Source organism: Balaenoptera musculus, chromosome 4 (assembly GCF_009873245.2).
Source record: "Balaenoptera musculus isolate JJ_BM4_2016_0621 chromosome 4, mBalMus1.pri.v3, whole genome shotgun sequence".
NCBI classification, from domain to species: domain Eukaryota; kingdom Metazoa; phylum Chordata; class Mammalia; order Artiodactyla; family Balaenopteridae; genus Balaenoptera; species Balaenoptera musculus.
In genome coordinates this window covers 134,749,225-134,765,262 of record NC_045788.1, presented here as the reverse complement: position 1 = coordinate 134,765,262, position 16,038 = coordinate 134,749,225, and the positions used below count along the sequence as shown (strand labels likewise).

The window sequence follows — 16,038 nt, the reverse complement described above, 5'->3', positions numbered from 1 at the left end:
AGTTGAGATATGAAATAGTTCTGGATTGTAGAAAGACCTTGCCGATGTTGCTTGGAGAATGTTTGGGACAGTGGTTCTGAGAGAGGCTAGAGGATTCATTTGCAGAATGTTGAAACAAGATTATTATATTTTTATAAATGGTAATATTTATTATTAAAGAATACAGATGCCTGAACACGGACAATAGTAGCAAGAATAGTGAAGAGATGTGACAAAGACGTGACCCAGGAGATTGGCAATTGATTTGGTCTCTGGAGGGAAGGAGTCAGGGCCAGTGAGAGGTGCTGTGGAAGTCTGGAGTCTGGTTACTGGAAGAGTAGTTATCCCAGGTGAGAAGCAAGACCAAGGGTGAAATGCAGGACATGATGGGGTATGTTTTGGATTTGTTGAATTTGGGCCCCTTTCAAACATCCATGTGATGACATGTAGCCAAGGTGCAAAGGAGAGAAGTCAGGCCCAGAGGCAAGGTTTTAGGAGTGGAGATACAGCCAGCCAAGGGCATTATGGCACAGTTCTGTGGCGAGGATATTTGTCCCCAAAGCCCGAGAGAAAATTTGAAGGCAGGCACAGCATATGTCCAAGAGCAGTAACGTGTGTACGGTCCACAGAGCTCAAACTCTAGAATAGCACTGTCCATTAGAATCTAACACAAGCCCACATATTAAATTTTCTAGTAGCCACAATCAAATAAGTAGAAAGAAACATGCAAAATTAATTCTACTTATATTTTTACTTAGCCAATATAGCCAAATATTATCATTTCAACATGTATTCTATTATAAAAATTATTCATGTGGTAATTGACATTTTTCTTGTATTAGCCACATTTGCTGTTGGCTACGATATTGGACAGCACAGCTCTGGAAGCTACTTGAGGTAGCTCATAGATAGGGTGACCACATCATTTTTCCTCCTAACTGGGGCACTTCCGGGAGTAGGAAGGGATGTGGCAGTAAACGAGGACTGTCCTGGTGAACCAGGAAGGGCGGTGTCCTACACAGGACTCCTTGTGAGACCTCTCATTTTCTCCCCTGTTATTCCAGTGCCTTCAGCCTGGCAGAGGAAGGGTATGGGCTGTGTCCAAGCATTGATTCAGGTCTTACCGGCAGCCTATCTAAAGCACCAAGTTGAGCCCTGGCGTCAAAGGATTGGTTGGCACGGCTCCCACTCCATGCACCTTGTTCCTACTCTGAAAAAGGAAATGTTAATCATCACAATGTCACTAACACATACTGAACATGTATGTGCCCCATGCTGGGCTGAGCACTTCATATGTGACACCATTGATATTGGTATCATTGTTATCTTCATGAGTTTCAGAGAGGTTACCTAACTTGCCCAAAGTCACCCTGCAGGGCAGGGACTCAAGTTCAGATCGGACTGACTCTAGTTCTCAGGTTCTCAGCACCTGAGCCACAGGGAAAATTTTCGTCTGTGTTGGCTAGAGGGAGGGTGTTACGTATGGAGGGCTTTGGAAGGCTTGAAGGACAGAGTAACATGGATTTATTTTGTTAAAAACCAGATGGAATATCCTTCTCGTTGTGCTTTCTGAGAAAGATATTGAGTTCAGTTTGCCTACGTGAGGCTTTTATGCAGGCAAAGCAGATTTTCTGTAAAAATACTGAGGACACTGAATTTGTAAATCTCCAGTCTTCAGCGTGTGCGTGTTTTCATCTCCCTCCGTGGATCCCGTCTCTCAGATACAATGCACCCGACCCCTGGCTACAGAGTGACACATTAGTTCCTCAACACTTAAAGAACTGGTGGCAATAATTGATCAGACTTGTCAGTCTTGTCTTGGAGGATGACTTACGACTGGGGTCAGCCTGCCAAGGAGGATGTGAGAAACTTACACATTGTCGGAGACCCTGGGGAGGCGCTTCCCAGCTGTGAAGATGCCGATGCGGTAAAATACAGTCCCAGGCGTTCCAGCTGGGGGTGGGGGGAACCGGCTGCCACGAGTCCCAGTTGAGCAGGGAGTAACTTTAAACGTGTCAAGGCCGTGTAGCGATCCTGCCGGGGCAGCAGGAAAATCACAAAATAGTGACACCCCACGCTCTGGGTATTGGCATGAAATTCAAAGGGAGCTTCAAAGGTATGAGGTCAGGAAGAGGTTCCAGCTGCAGCCAGATGCCAGGTTCTTCCTCCTTAGGCAGCGTCCTCAGTGGGGAGAAAAGGTGCCCTGCGGGCAAGCTCTGAAGGAGCCTTTAGAGTCCCTTTCACTGGAGGCTGAGCTTCAAGGAGGAAGCTTAGGGGCAGGAAGAACAATTAGTGTCCTTTCTGGGGATGGAGATTAGGTGCCAGGGATGAGGATGGGATTGTGGAGACTGTCTGTTAAGCAGTACAGTATGCTTGGAAAAGGGAGAGTTCCTAGGCTGAAAAATAGAGACTAAGTACCGTGGAGTTTCATAGTATTTATTAATTAAATAATTGGTGGCATCTGGAGGGATGGGGGCATAAATCTAATCTGACTCCAATCAGACTCAAGGCTAGAATTTAAAATGTGGTGCTTTGGAGGACAGAAGAGGGTATTCTCTGGGATATAAAATGAGTCACACGGAATCCAAATGGTGTTTATAGACTGTAGACAGCCTGATCTTTAAAAAGTAAGATACAGTCTCTCTCTCTCTCTCTCTCTCTCTCTCTCTCTTTTTGTCTCTGTCTCTCTCTTCCTCTGTCTCTCTCCCCCTGCCTCTTTGTGCCTGTCTCTTCTCCTTCCTCTCATCTCTGTCTCTCCTATTTCCCCATCGCTCTGTCAAATGGGATGAGTATGCTGGTAAAAGTAAGAAGTCCTACCCTAATAAAGAACATGCTTCCTACCTCTGTATAGATCAATAACATCTGCCCAGGACTTCTTTATCAACAATGAGGCAGTGATAGCAGGTTTCAAGGTTTTTGCTACAGATGGAAAAAGCAGGAATGAGATTGTCTTAAAACACTGAGGCACCAGAAATTTAAATTAAAAATAAGAATTTCCCAATCTCATCTTAGAAAGAGCTAAAATCAAAGTCCCTTGGTGATGGGAAAGTGATGCGAATTTGAAACACAGGCATCACGTCCAAGTTGTGCTCTTGGAGGCCTGGGCTTTTGTCCAGGGCTGAGGGCGAGCTGGGCCTGGGATCATGAGACGGTCACCCCTCCAGTAGGCAAGCAACAAGCCAGGGCTGGACTTTGAGCTGCCTCCTTCGTGAACCTGAAAGTTGAATGTTTCCGTTTCCCCTGGACATGACCCCAACACATGGTGAAATCCCAAGGCACAGAAGCAATAGGATAAACTGGAGGTAGGTGGGATCAGGTAAGACCCCACTGCAAAGGATCCCTGGTCCATTCAGGGAAATTAAATGGTTAATTTTACAATGGACAGGGTGATAAGAATAGGGTCAAAACTTCTGAGTTCTAGTCTGAGCTTTATGGGACTTGACTGGTGACACGCCCTTAGCTGCGCCCTGTAATCGCCGGGTTGTTCTTTAAGCAGCACAAGCAGAGAGCAGATTTTACTCAGGGTCCTTTGAGATTTGCCATGATGCTAAGGTCTGCACTCACATGCTGCCACAGGAGCTGCTATTGCAACGCAAGTGAGGTCTTCGTTATTCATATGAAAGGGATGTCCTAGTTATAGCTTCTGGGCCTCTTGGATTTTTAGAATTATTTGATACAACAAAATTCTGATGCAACCAAAGATGCTGAGCCATCTGTGGAGTGCCATGGTCATGGGTGTGACTCGTATCACATCAGTCCCTTGGCTCAAGTTTGAACAAGTAGCCAATGGCTGGCAAAGCGGGATGAACACAGTTCTGAATTTTCAAGTTTCTCCTTCTTTGACTCTACCATTTCCTGAAGGCAGCTACCATGGCTACCTCGTACCTTCATTTTCTCAACAGCAAATGGTAGTGAAAAGCGTTTCCACTTTAAAGAAATCTTATATGGGTGGGATTCATGAGTCTAAGTGGATTATTTTGAAAATATGTTGACTACACAGATAAATACAAAGTTGGAAGGTACACACCTTTACCAAAGAGGCAACAGACTGCTTCTTCTTAAGGACAGTAGCCACCCTGTGAGAATGGAAATGCAGGAATTGAGCCTTGAAGAGGGGCTGTCGCGATGCACTGACCCTCCCACTGAAAGTGCAGTTTTGTGCTGTTCTCCGGAGATTTCATGGATTCATGAGGTCAGTGATGTAATTCAGGAGAACGCTCTCAAGATCGATTTAAAATAGGACATAGATGAGTCGCCCCTTTTCACAGGGAGCTCTCCTCCTCCTTGTTCACTCATCATCATCACAGTGAAAATCATAAGTTAAGTATGTGAAATTGTAAATTTGTTTGGCATGTAGTTGCGTCTACACGTACTAAGTTTCCCACTCGTGGGAGTCTCCCATTACTGTTCATCTCTTTTACTTCCTTGCATACATTCCTGTTATTTTCCTACCAGCTGTCTGCTTGCTCCCTTGGTATTGAGATTTGCTCTCACCCAGCCAAAGTCAAGTTCTTGGCATCCCACATATAGTCATAACTGAATCTCTACGCACTCAGGTCCTTTGCCATGGAAGATTAAGATGGATTAAGATACTCTGATGACTTTTTCAGACCGGGAAGTGTTTTCAAATATATTGGGATTCGGGGAGCAGTACATTGGAGAGAGAATTGATGATCTGAAAACGGCCCAAAGTGAACATGACTTTCAAAAAGGAGGAAATATTTGCACTCACCACTTCTTTGGGTGTTTAATGAAGCTGTATTGTTCTTTCACCAATGTGTTTCTTTCTCTTTAATGCTAAATTTGGTTAAGGAGGATGTGAGGCAAAAATCCAATTGGTAGTCACTTGTTGGTCTTGTTTCACTACAAAAACAATAGACTCGAATCTATTTATTGTTCTTGTGTATTTTACATTCATTCCTGCACTCAATAAATATCTATCTTTAGTGCCTACTATGTGCCTGACATGTTCTGGGTGCTGGGAGTATAGCAGTGAACCAATAGACAAAAATCCCTGACCTCATCAAATTTATATTCAAAAAGGGAAGTCAAAAAATAAATAAGTAAAATATACACTGTGGGCAGATGATATTAAGAGCAATGAAGAAAAGTAAGGCAAATAAGAGATGATTGGGAGTGCAAGGGTGGTGAGGGAGCGCCATGATAAGAAGATGACAGGTGACATGTGACTGAGGTGGTGACAGCCTCATCCTTACCTGACGGAGGTGAGACAGGGAGCCATGCAGATGATGGCAGAGCATGTCAGGCAGAAAAAACCGCAAGTGAAGAGCCAATTAGGATTTTAGAGTAGGTTTTCTATTTCTGTAAAATACACTATTGGGATTTTGATAGGTATTGCACTGAATTTCTGTATTGCTTTGGGTAATATTGAAATTGTGAATTGTGCGTCATCTTAACATTACTAAGTCTTTTAGCCCATGAACATGGAATGTCCTTCCATTTATCTAGATCTGCTCTAATTTCTTTGAGTAATGTTTTGTAGTTTTCAGTGTATAAGTCTTTGCCTTCTTGGTTAAAAGTATTCCTAGTATTTTGTTCTTTTTGATGCTATTGTAAGTGGAACTGATTTTTAATTTCCTTTTTGGATTGTTCATTGCTAGTGTATAAAAATACAACTAATTTGATGTTTTGACCTTATATTTACAGCTTTGTTGAAACCATTTATTAGATTTAACAGGTTTTTTTGTGAATTCTTTTGGGTTTTCTACATATAAGATCATGTCATCTATGAACAGAGATAATTTTTTTCTTGCCTAATTGCTCTGGCTAGAATTTCCAGTACTGTGTTACACAGAAATAGCAAAAGTGGGCTTCCTTATCTTGTTCCTGATTGTAGGGGAAAAGCTTTCAGCTTTTCATTGTTGAGTATAATATTAGCCAAAAGTTTTTCATATATGGTCTTTATCATGTTGAAGAAGTTCCCTTCTATTCCTTGTTTACAGAGTGTTTGTTTAGGGGTGTTTAAACAGTTTTGGTAATAGATAGTGATAATAGTTACACAGCAACCATCGTGAATATAATTCATGCCACTGATTGTTTACTTAAAAATGGATAAAATGGGAAATTTTATGTTATATATATTTTACAACTCAAAAAGATTAGTAATGTAATATACCAAAAAAATTTGAATTTTACACTTTAATTAGGTGAATTTTATGTGAATTATATCTCAAATAAAGATTAAAAGAAAAAAAAAAACTTTTAAAAAAGCCAAATAGGAGAATATTGCAAATGGAGGCAAGAAATGAGGGTAACTTGTGGGAACAATAAAGTGGCCATTTTAAAGGTTCAAAACATTATTTAATGACAGTTTGGATGGAGAGCATGAGCAAAGGAAAAGAGACATGGAAGAATCAAATGTTCTGTAGCATAAGCCATCTGGAAACTACAGTTGCTAGAGAAACAGGGAAAACTATGGGAGGAATAGATTTGGAAGAAACGATCAAGAGCTCAGACACACTAGGGGATGCCTTTTGCTTTCTGCTGCCTTATCCCCAGCTCACCCTGACACTGGAAGAAGTGGCCCAGCCACTGGTAACCAACTGTTCCCTGTATGTGCCAGGCTAGCATCAAGAGTGACCCCAAACCCCAGCTCCCCCGGAACAGACCTCAAGTTAGGAGGTCACTCCAGAAGACAAGGATGTGAGACATAGTTGAGAGAGATAACAAAGAATTGAGAGTAGTTCTTGCTAATGATACAAGTGCAAAGAGCAAGAACCACTCGACCATGGGAACATTCACAAATAGCTCTCTTTGTGCCCCACAGAACCTTACACACAGTGGGTATATGGTACATGCTTGTTGGTTGGTTGTTAAGCACTAGTTTCCAATGAAAATTCTGGGATCATCTTCCCTGTAGATTTGAAAAAGTCAGTAGATGTGAGTTTCCTCTTTTGGAATTCATTATGGCTCAACACTGAGTAAAGATCCCTTAGACATCTTTCAGCCTAATGTTTTGAGATGTCTCAGTGTCTGACAGTTTAAGTCCTAACTCTGGAGATCATTGGTCTTCAATTGGATTTCATTTGTGTATGAGTCAAATATCGTAAGCTTGGCTCCCACATCTTAGGGGAGAAGCTTATCTCATTTCCCCCCAATGGAGATGAAGCTCCACGTGGGCAGAGGAGGCTGAAATAGAACAGGGCCAGCTGAAAAATTTCACTTAGTAATAGACTAGCAGTTTCCTCTTTCTGTTGACTGGTGTCAGTGGTGAGCTCCTGAGAAAGTTTAGTCTTATGGATGATCCTATTTTTAAAAGGAGAAAGACCAGAATCTGCATGGTCTTATGCTTCATAGGAGAGAAGACCCAGGAAAGAAGAAGGAGTCAGGTCTTCTGCTCATTTCCACGTGCTTCCTGTGGGGTGAAGGCCTCACCACGTGTGGTCACAAAGCCCAGTACTGAAGCAGCCGACCGCTTTCATCTGGGTCCCCACATGGTGAACACTAGCTTGTGTGTGTGTTTTTAATACCACTCTCTCTTCCAGGGAGTTTGGAACACATGTGTTCCTTTTAACTCCCACCATCCCCTGAGATCTGCCAGCCAGCATGACCATTCTGGAAGGAGTTTGGAAAGGTTGGAGGAAGCTGTTTTGCAACAGCCCGAGACTCAGGAAGCACAGGTCTCCCAAGGTCAGCCCCTCACCACTCACACTCACATGGCAGAGCTCAAAGGCCTTGCTGTATCTTGGTTTTGTTGCCCATAAAACACAGATAGTAACACTTGCAAAACAGACACTAAATGGAATGCATTTTGTGATCTTTGGAGAAAAGGCAGCCTGTTAACATATGCTGACAGTGTGTTATTCTGGGGCAGGCCTGGAGTCACAGCCCCACATTGCCACCAGAATTGTTTCTGGAACCCATGCCAAGAGCAGCCCGAGCACTCCAGCCTCCAAGGCCTGTCTCTGGGTCCAGCTGGCAGGAGATTAAGGGCTGCTCTGCCCAGCTGTTTGTGCCCTGCTCACCCACAGGCCTGAATTCAAGGCCCCCAATGCTTGACAGACACCACAAGTCACCAATTCAACCTCATAATCAACCTACTTGCTAGCATATGCCTGCCTCGGGTCAGGTCTGTTAAATCGTCCATTTGTAGGGCAGAGCGGTAAAGGCTGGCTCCTTCAAAGAGAAGCATTTTGTTTTGGAACACAGATTCCTTGATTGTGCTTCATGGGTGGATGTTTAGTGGGATAAGAGGGTTTGTGGTTTGTTTTGGTCTTGAGAAGAAAGACATTGACAAGATGGGACGCGGATTGGACTCACAAGGGTCTGGCTCCTTCCCCGCTCTGCAAAGTTGAGGTTCATGGTGCCCAAAGCAAAAGAAAGATTCTCTGGGGAGGAAGACAGATGATGGAGGGGGAGGGATGGAGCAAATGTTGCCAGGAACTGCCGCCGTTATCTCTGCGAGTCACACAGTGGTCTCTGGACATTGTGTGGTCCTGCCGAGGAAGCCACAAGGGACGTTCTCAGGGAAGCGAGGCTGATCTCTGTGGTCCCTCCTCAGGTCCGCTTTTCCTAAGCCCCTTTCTTCTCCTCCCCATCCCCTCTCCCAGCCTGTCTTGCTTCCCTAAATATTTTCGAGAGAGGAAATCAGGGCAGCAAAGATATTAATTTTAAGGGACTTAACCCTTTCCTGATGGACGCAAAGTTTCAAAGAGAAACATAGAAGGAGGGGCAGCGCTTACCCCAGAGCGTAAATCTCAAGTGGCAGACATTCAGATACTGTCACCAGAGCCAGGCAAGGCGGCTGGAAAGGGAGATAAGGGGGAGATAAAGACAAAGACGCTGCTGAGCAGGTGACCACTCGCTCGCTCGGCCCCAGTATGAGGCTGGCCCTGACCCTTCCAGCCCTCCTTGCAGGATTTCATGTGCATCCCAAATGCACCCAGAACACCAAAATGAAGACCGTAGGGCAGCATCTCAGATGAATAGGAAGGGCCAAATGATGGTCTCAGATCATTTTAAAAAAAAAAAACATCTTAGAAAGCCTGGAGGAAAATACAGGGCCTAGCTGCCCCCCATCTGCACTGAGCCCCGAAGTAAGAGGAAATTGACTTTAATATCAGCATGAAGAGCTTAAGATAGACGGAGGGAAGAATCTCCAAACAGAACGGCGTTCCTGCCGATTGCATAAGCCCTTCTCTTTGAAGGTCTGGAAGGTCTGACGGGTTCTATCATTGATGGAAGCAGATGATTAGCAAGATCTCTTCCAGCGCTGAGACTACCTCACCATCTAATTTTAGCAACTCCTCTTGACAGAGGGTGGGTTCCCCCGCTTCCCGGGGCTATCTGGGGTTCCACACACCATCTCCTACAGCTTCCTTTGATGTTGGAGGGAGGCTCTGTGGACTCAAGGCCAGATACACTGCAGGAAGAGACACGCTCAAAGCCATTACGCTGCCCTATCTCACTGCAGCAATAAGAAGCCTGCTTTTTTTTCTTTCTTTTTTTTTTTTTTAATTGTGAAGTTGCAATACTTGGTTTGAAGTTAAATATGGGCCGTCAGGTTTGGGATCGATCCTCAGAAACGATCGTGAGGTCTGTTGCCATCCAATATCCTCTCTTTCTTTGCAGGGGAGCATGTTTAAAGCATGACGTTATTTTGACTAATTTAAAGATTTCATTCATATTTTTCACTCGTTATAAATGAATGCAATTTAAGCCCATCACGTAATGACAGAAAGTGGCCAGAAGCCACGGGAATGTGTTTCTCATTGTGGAAACTACAAGTTAGTCATTTTCTTCTCCCAGTAAATGTCTTTGGTTTGGTTAAGGGAATTTTTTTCGAAGAAATCATAAGTTCCAAATTAGTTTTTCGTCTCAAAAGTTAACCCTATGGAAAATGTAGCAATGTTTCTGTAATTTTGCAAAATGTTTTGATAGTATCTATGTCCTTTTGCTCAAGAGCTAAAATCTTATTTTTTGTTGGGTTGGGTTTTTTTTTTTTTTTTTCTGTTTTTGCTTCTCCTGGCCTCATGGTGTAAAGAAAAGCGATAAGCTCAGGTGAAAGTTATAAAGCAGAAATGCCGAAGTTTCTAGATAATTTACAGCCACACTTTCTGTAACAATGATCTTTGCGAAACTAGCTTTTTTTCCACTTACAGTTTTAACAGAGGAGCGATGGGTTATAAAGTCAAGTTGGGGAGGAGAGAGAGAGACGAGGGGTTTGCTATTCTTTTTCAAGCTGTTATTGTGTCAATATTGTTCCGAGAAGTCTGCTCTTAGGCCAAAGTTTCCGTCTTCGAGTTCCCTGCAGCACCCAGAAACTTCTAGACGTGTGCGATGGGCTGACTTAATACTTATCTTCGGGGTCTGAGAAGGAGGAGCCAAGGGCCAGAGGCAGGCGGGGCAGGACGTGGGAAGGCTAACTCTCCAGCCCTCTCCCTTCCATAGAAGTCCCCCAGCCTCTGACCGTAGCCCCAAGGGCAAAACCTCTCCTACCGTCTCCCTTCTCTCCATTTCCTCTCCTGCACCGGATCCCGGGCTTGTCTCACTTTGCCCACAATTTAACTCCCTCCTCATCCCCTTTTCAGCAGAGTTATCACATCTGAGCTCGCCAGCTGGGCTGCAGGACAGAAGCAGAGATGGAGCCTGGTTAAGTCAGGTCAAACCCTGAAGGTGTGGTACTTTGGGGAGGATCCCTGCCCCGTGAACGGAGAGTCCCATGGCTCCACTGTCCTACCGAGTCTGAACATCTATTATTCTCCATAACTAGGGGCAGGCTGCAGACATATCAGGTTCAAGGTGTTAAAAAACCTGATCAGGAGCTTCAAATAATTCTCAGTGTTCAAAATTCTAAAAAGCAAGTGTACACTGAAGGTGGGGCAAGGATGTTCTAGAAGGGAGGAGTGATGGATAGAAGTAACTAAGCATACAAAGACATACCTACACATACCCATACCTATGCATACATGCCAAGAGGCAGAGAAAAGACAGAAAGAACTAAGAGACCGTTAGTTCCTCGTTCCTGTAGCCTTTGCTATAAAACATACCCCGTGTCAGTACAGGACAATGAGTAAATTATAACATTTACACATTTAAATCTCGAATTGTCGCCCAGAAATTTACAGTCTTGATTCCAAAGACTGTAAAAATTCGTCTCCAACAGAATTGTAAAACTTTTTTTTTAATTTTCAATTAGGAAAAAGATGATTTTAATGCATTACTCATTCTATCATTTTTAGTTTACCAAAACCAACGAGAAATTAGTTCCCAGGTCGTTAAAGTCCACCCTCTGTGGTCAGAGCTGCAAGGGTTGGTCCATCTCTGCTGGGAAGGGTGGAGCTTGGTGTGTAGGGTTGGTGGGGACATGCTGGCAGGCCCTCCATGGCCTCCCCCAGACTGCACGGCTTGCTCGACGCCTTTTGTTGACTTCGGCTACTGGTCAAGTTTCCTCTGGAGCCCAGCGCCAGGGGTGCCAGCGCTGAGCTGACTCATGCTTTCCCGGACTTCCTGACACCGTGTTCACGGGCTTGTCTGCAGCTACAAGACTCTCTGCCCCAACGGTGTCGCAATTCCAGCCAGGAAACCAAACTAACTGCCCCAGAATTTGGCTGAGGTCTTTGAGGGTGGATAAGAACAGAGGTTCCCAGTCAATATTGAGGCTGGAGGTGAACGCCAATTTTTTTTTGTTTTTTCTTCCACTCTTTTTTTCTCCCCACTTTAGAGATATAATTGACACACAGCACTCTGTAAGTCTGAGATGTGCAGCATAATGATTTACGTATCTTGTGAAATGATTATCACCATAAGATTAGTTAGCATTCACCATCTCATATAGATACAAAATGCCGATGCCGATTTTTTTTTAGGTCAACCTATCTCTATTGAGCAATTTCTCTACAAGCATAATAATGTCGATGTATATGTGCATGAGTTTAAAACAGGAAACCTTTCATTACACCCTCACCAGTGGAAAATATAATGGATCATTTCATTTAGACAGTTTACATCTTGGGTTTTTTGAATTTTTTTAATTGAAGTATAGTTGACTTACAATACTAGTTTCAGGTGTACAACATTGTGATTCAATATTTTATAGATTATACTTCATTTAAAGTTATTACAAAATCTTGGTTATATTTTTTAATTTTTTTTAAGAAAAATTTGAATGTCAATGGTCAAGAAAACCCTGTTCCTCCTGGTTGCTCTGGAACCATTAAGTGATCCAATGATCGTCAAAACGAGCTCCATATTTATTCAGTTAGAATCACAGCCTTCATTTTCTCCTTCTTCATTCAAAAAGGGGAGCTTTCTTCTGTTGCTGAAGAGGGTCTTGAGATACCTTAGCATGTCAACGGCCACCTCAGAGAGAACACAACTTTCCCCAAACCCACTTGCCTGACTTCAAAGTATATGAGAAAATCAGCTTTTAGGAAAATTAGTGAGTGGGGAATTTCAGTGAGTGATGTGGAAGAAATTAGACCCGTGCATTTATTCCAGGTTTTTCCCTCTACATTCCTCAATCACTTGTGTGTGTGTGTGTGTGTGTGTGTGTGTGTGTATGTATAGTAACAAGCAAACAGGCCAATATTCTCTTCCAACCCCGCATTGGCTCGTAGTAATGGTGTTTGACCTCAGGATGCAAATCAGGTGAAAAGTCACTGAGGACGCAGAAGCCCCGGGAGCAGTTCTGTTTGCTCCTCTCTCCAAAATAGTTCTGCTTTACAATAATGGTTTCTATTATCCCGTCACTAACAGCACCCTGTATTTTCTATTATCCTTTTCTGTAGCTAAGTCACTGCACTTGCATCAAAAATCATCCTTGTTCATGTTCATTATCGTGTTCATTAGATTTGTTCCCTTTTGTTCTTCCTGAAAGTTTTGTTCTTCCTGCAGTTGGCTCCATGTGTCTTTCTCAAAGCGGCCACCCGAGACGCACCCCCGGGGGATGGTATCTGCAGACAAGAGACAGGTCCGGTGCCCGGCACCTCTCGCAGGTATCCCCAAAGGCCCTGCGGATGCTCTTCCTGGCAGGGAAGGAGCGTGGCCCTTTTGGGGAACTGCCGGCCTTGCGGCACCTCAGCCTGGGGAATCGGCCCGGGGGACACAGTCTCCCTCCTGCGAGGTCTGGGCAGGCTGCATGCCCAGTCATCCCTTTTATTGCTGGCCTCGCAATGGAGAAACTAGACTTGGATGGGCCACACTCTGGCCGCACATTAGGCTGGCCTCTGGCATAAGTCTAGTGGGGCCAGCCCGAGGACCATCTGAGTCTGAGCTCGCAGGGTCCTGCCTGGTCCGCCATGCAGACACTTGTGCAATCGTTAACAAGGGCCAAGAGCATCGCCATTCAATTTGGTTTTTTTGTTTTATTTGTAATGCTTAATTTTGTGAAACCTCACCATGTTTTGAGAGGGGAATTTTCCTTCATATCCCTTGTCATTGTCTGTAATCATCACTTGTTTACTGATTGAGTCATAGCCTGTCTCCCCTAGCGTGCTAATTTCGTGGGGACAGAGACGTGGTCAGTTACACTGTCTATTGCACTCCCAGTGCCTGACTCTTGTTCACATAAGGGCTCCATTTTTAAAACATGAAAATTGAGGCACCAGGTGTCTGCCTCCTATCTTCCCAAAGTCCAGCTGCCAGGAAAGTGCCCCAGGCTCCTGCCTTGTGTTCCAGGCCTGTGTCCCTCCCAAAATGCCATCTCATGAAAGGACATGCAGGCCTGCTCAGTGTGTGTGTGGTCTGGGAATCCTGCCACCAGGCAGAACTTCCAAGGGAAGCAGGCCCGCTGGCCCTCTCCCCTGTCCAGGGAAAGCACGGGGATGCCACAGCCCCCAGAGAAACTTTTCCCTGCTCTTTCTGAGAGGCAGTTTATTATTTTTCTGTGTCTGCCATAACAAATGACCATAGCACAGATGGATGTAAACAACAGGAATTTTTTTCTCTCATAGTTCCAGATGGTAGAAGTCTGAAATTACGGCAGGGCCACCCTACCTCTGAAAACTTCCAGGGAGAATCCTTCCTGGCCTGCTTTTAGCTTCTGCTGCTTGCCAGCCATTGGTGTCTCATGTCTGTCTCCATCATCGTGGCAGTCTTTCTTCCCTCTGTGTGATTCTGTTTTCTCTTCGTACAAGGACATCAGTCAATGGATTTAGAGCCCACTCTAATCCAACATGACCTCACTTTAACTAGTTGCTTCTGCAAAGACCCTATATCCAAAGAAGGTCGTGCTCTGAGACTCTGGGTGGACATGAATTTTGGAGACACTATTCAACCCAGATCAGGTATATGGACACCATCCACCACTTGTTAGTTGTGTGACAGGCAAGTCATCTGACCTCTTTGTGCTCTTTTTGCTCACCTGTAAAATAGCAACGGCAGTAATCCCTGCTTCCGTGGGTTATTGCGATGTGCTTAGTAGGGTGGCTGGCACACCTTGAGAGCTATGAAGAGTAAGATGAAGTCAGCCAAGTTCCCGTAGATGTTTCACAGAGGTCAACCGGATATCCATGTCATCCAGGACCCCTGTGGGGATGACAGACAAGGAAACAGACCCACAGGGCCAACCAGGAAGCACAGGGCAGGACACCCAACCAGTTAGAGGAGGCAATGGCAGACGTGAATATTCTTGATCTGGAAGAACTGACCCAAGGGAAGAGGGGGAAAGGGGTCTCTCATCTGGAGGGAGGGGAACGTTCAAGGATGCGGGCGGTCAGGAAGGGACCTGGTGTGTTCAGGAAACCTCCCACTGGTCAAGATGGTTAGCAAGAGAGGTAGACAAGGTGGAGCCAAGGGGCCAGGCCCTGGGCTTCACCAGCCCTGGAGTCCACAAATGTTGCTACTGGCTTTCGACCGTCTTAGTCCGCTCAGGCTGCGCTATCAAAAATACCATAGACTGGGTAGCTTATAAGCAGTAGACATTTATTTCTCACAGTCCTGGAAGCTGGGAAGTCCAAGACTAAGGTTCTAGCAGATTTGGTGTCTGGTGAGGGCTGGCTTCCCGGTTCATAGATGGCCATCTTCTCTGTTATGTCCTCATATGGCAGAAGCGCCAGGGGCTCTCTGGGGTCTCTTTTATGAGAAACCGAATCCCACCCATGAGGGCTCCACCCTTATGACCTACTCACCTCTCAAAGGCCCCACCTCCAAATACCATCCCCTGGGACATCAGGATTTAACACGAGTTTGCAGGGGACACGTCCATTCAATCTACGGCATCAATAGTTCTCCAAACTCCTGGTTGGGCAGAATGACCCGGCATTCCCTTGAACTATCCAGCTCTCAGGGCAAATATGTGGGTTGCCTGTGGCACCGTGATCACAAATGAAGCCCAGAGCTGATGTTTCCTATGAAAGAGGTGCTGAGCTTTTGTCTAGTTTTATGAAAAAATGTCAGCAAAAATTCATTTCGTCTCCCAGCATTGTACCTAGTAAAGGAGGCATTCCAGATGTGTGTGTGTACATCCCGTCCCAGGGATCCCTGCTTATACGTGGGGAGTTTTCAGAAGCAGTCACCTTCTGCAAGTCCTCCACGATTAGCAGGGTCCAGACCTTACTTGCTTCACAAGCAAACTAGAAATAAAAGCCCAAGATTCCAAGTCTCCGTGACTTGCCCAGGACCACTCGTGCACTCGGGGTGTGGGCTCTTCCTTCACCGGGCTCTCCTGGCATCACTTAGGACTCTTCCCCAATGGAGCGAACCTCCCCATGAAGGCAACATCCTCCGGGCCCATTGAGAAATCTTGTCTTTTTCTTTTCTCTTCCTGAGTGACTTCTGGTTCCACCGAATTCCTGCTCCTACAGAGCTATAGCTGTTTCTCATCCCTGTATTCCTTGGTGAGACTTTTTTTTTTTCTTTTTGGTTTTATGAGGCTTTTTTTTAGTGATGTCAGGCTTCAAAGGAAGCCTCCCACCATAAAGATCACGAGCAGACTCACATTTGTGATTCTTTCTCATTCCTGCGGGGAAAGGATGGTGGTGGTAACACATGTCTCATCTCCCCTTGACATGCAGTCTCTTTTAAGTGATTTCACAAAGCCCCCTCACTTTCTCTTTCGGGTCCTAAAATAGTATGTCAGGAATCAACAGCTGCCTTCCC

The 16,038-nt window shown here is 44.9% G+C and overlaps 1 protein-coding gene across 2 annotated transcripts in view; it reads left to right on the top strand.

The window, feature by feature from the left end:
* The window catches only part of RUNX1 (RUNX family transcription factor 1), a 239,752-nt gene that overhangs the window by 44,191 nt on the left and 179,523 nt on the right, over window positions 1-16,038 (top strand). The window lies entirely within an intron of this gene.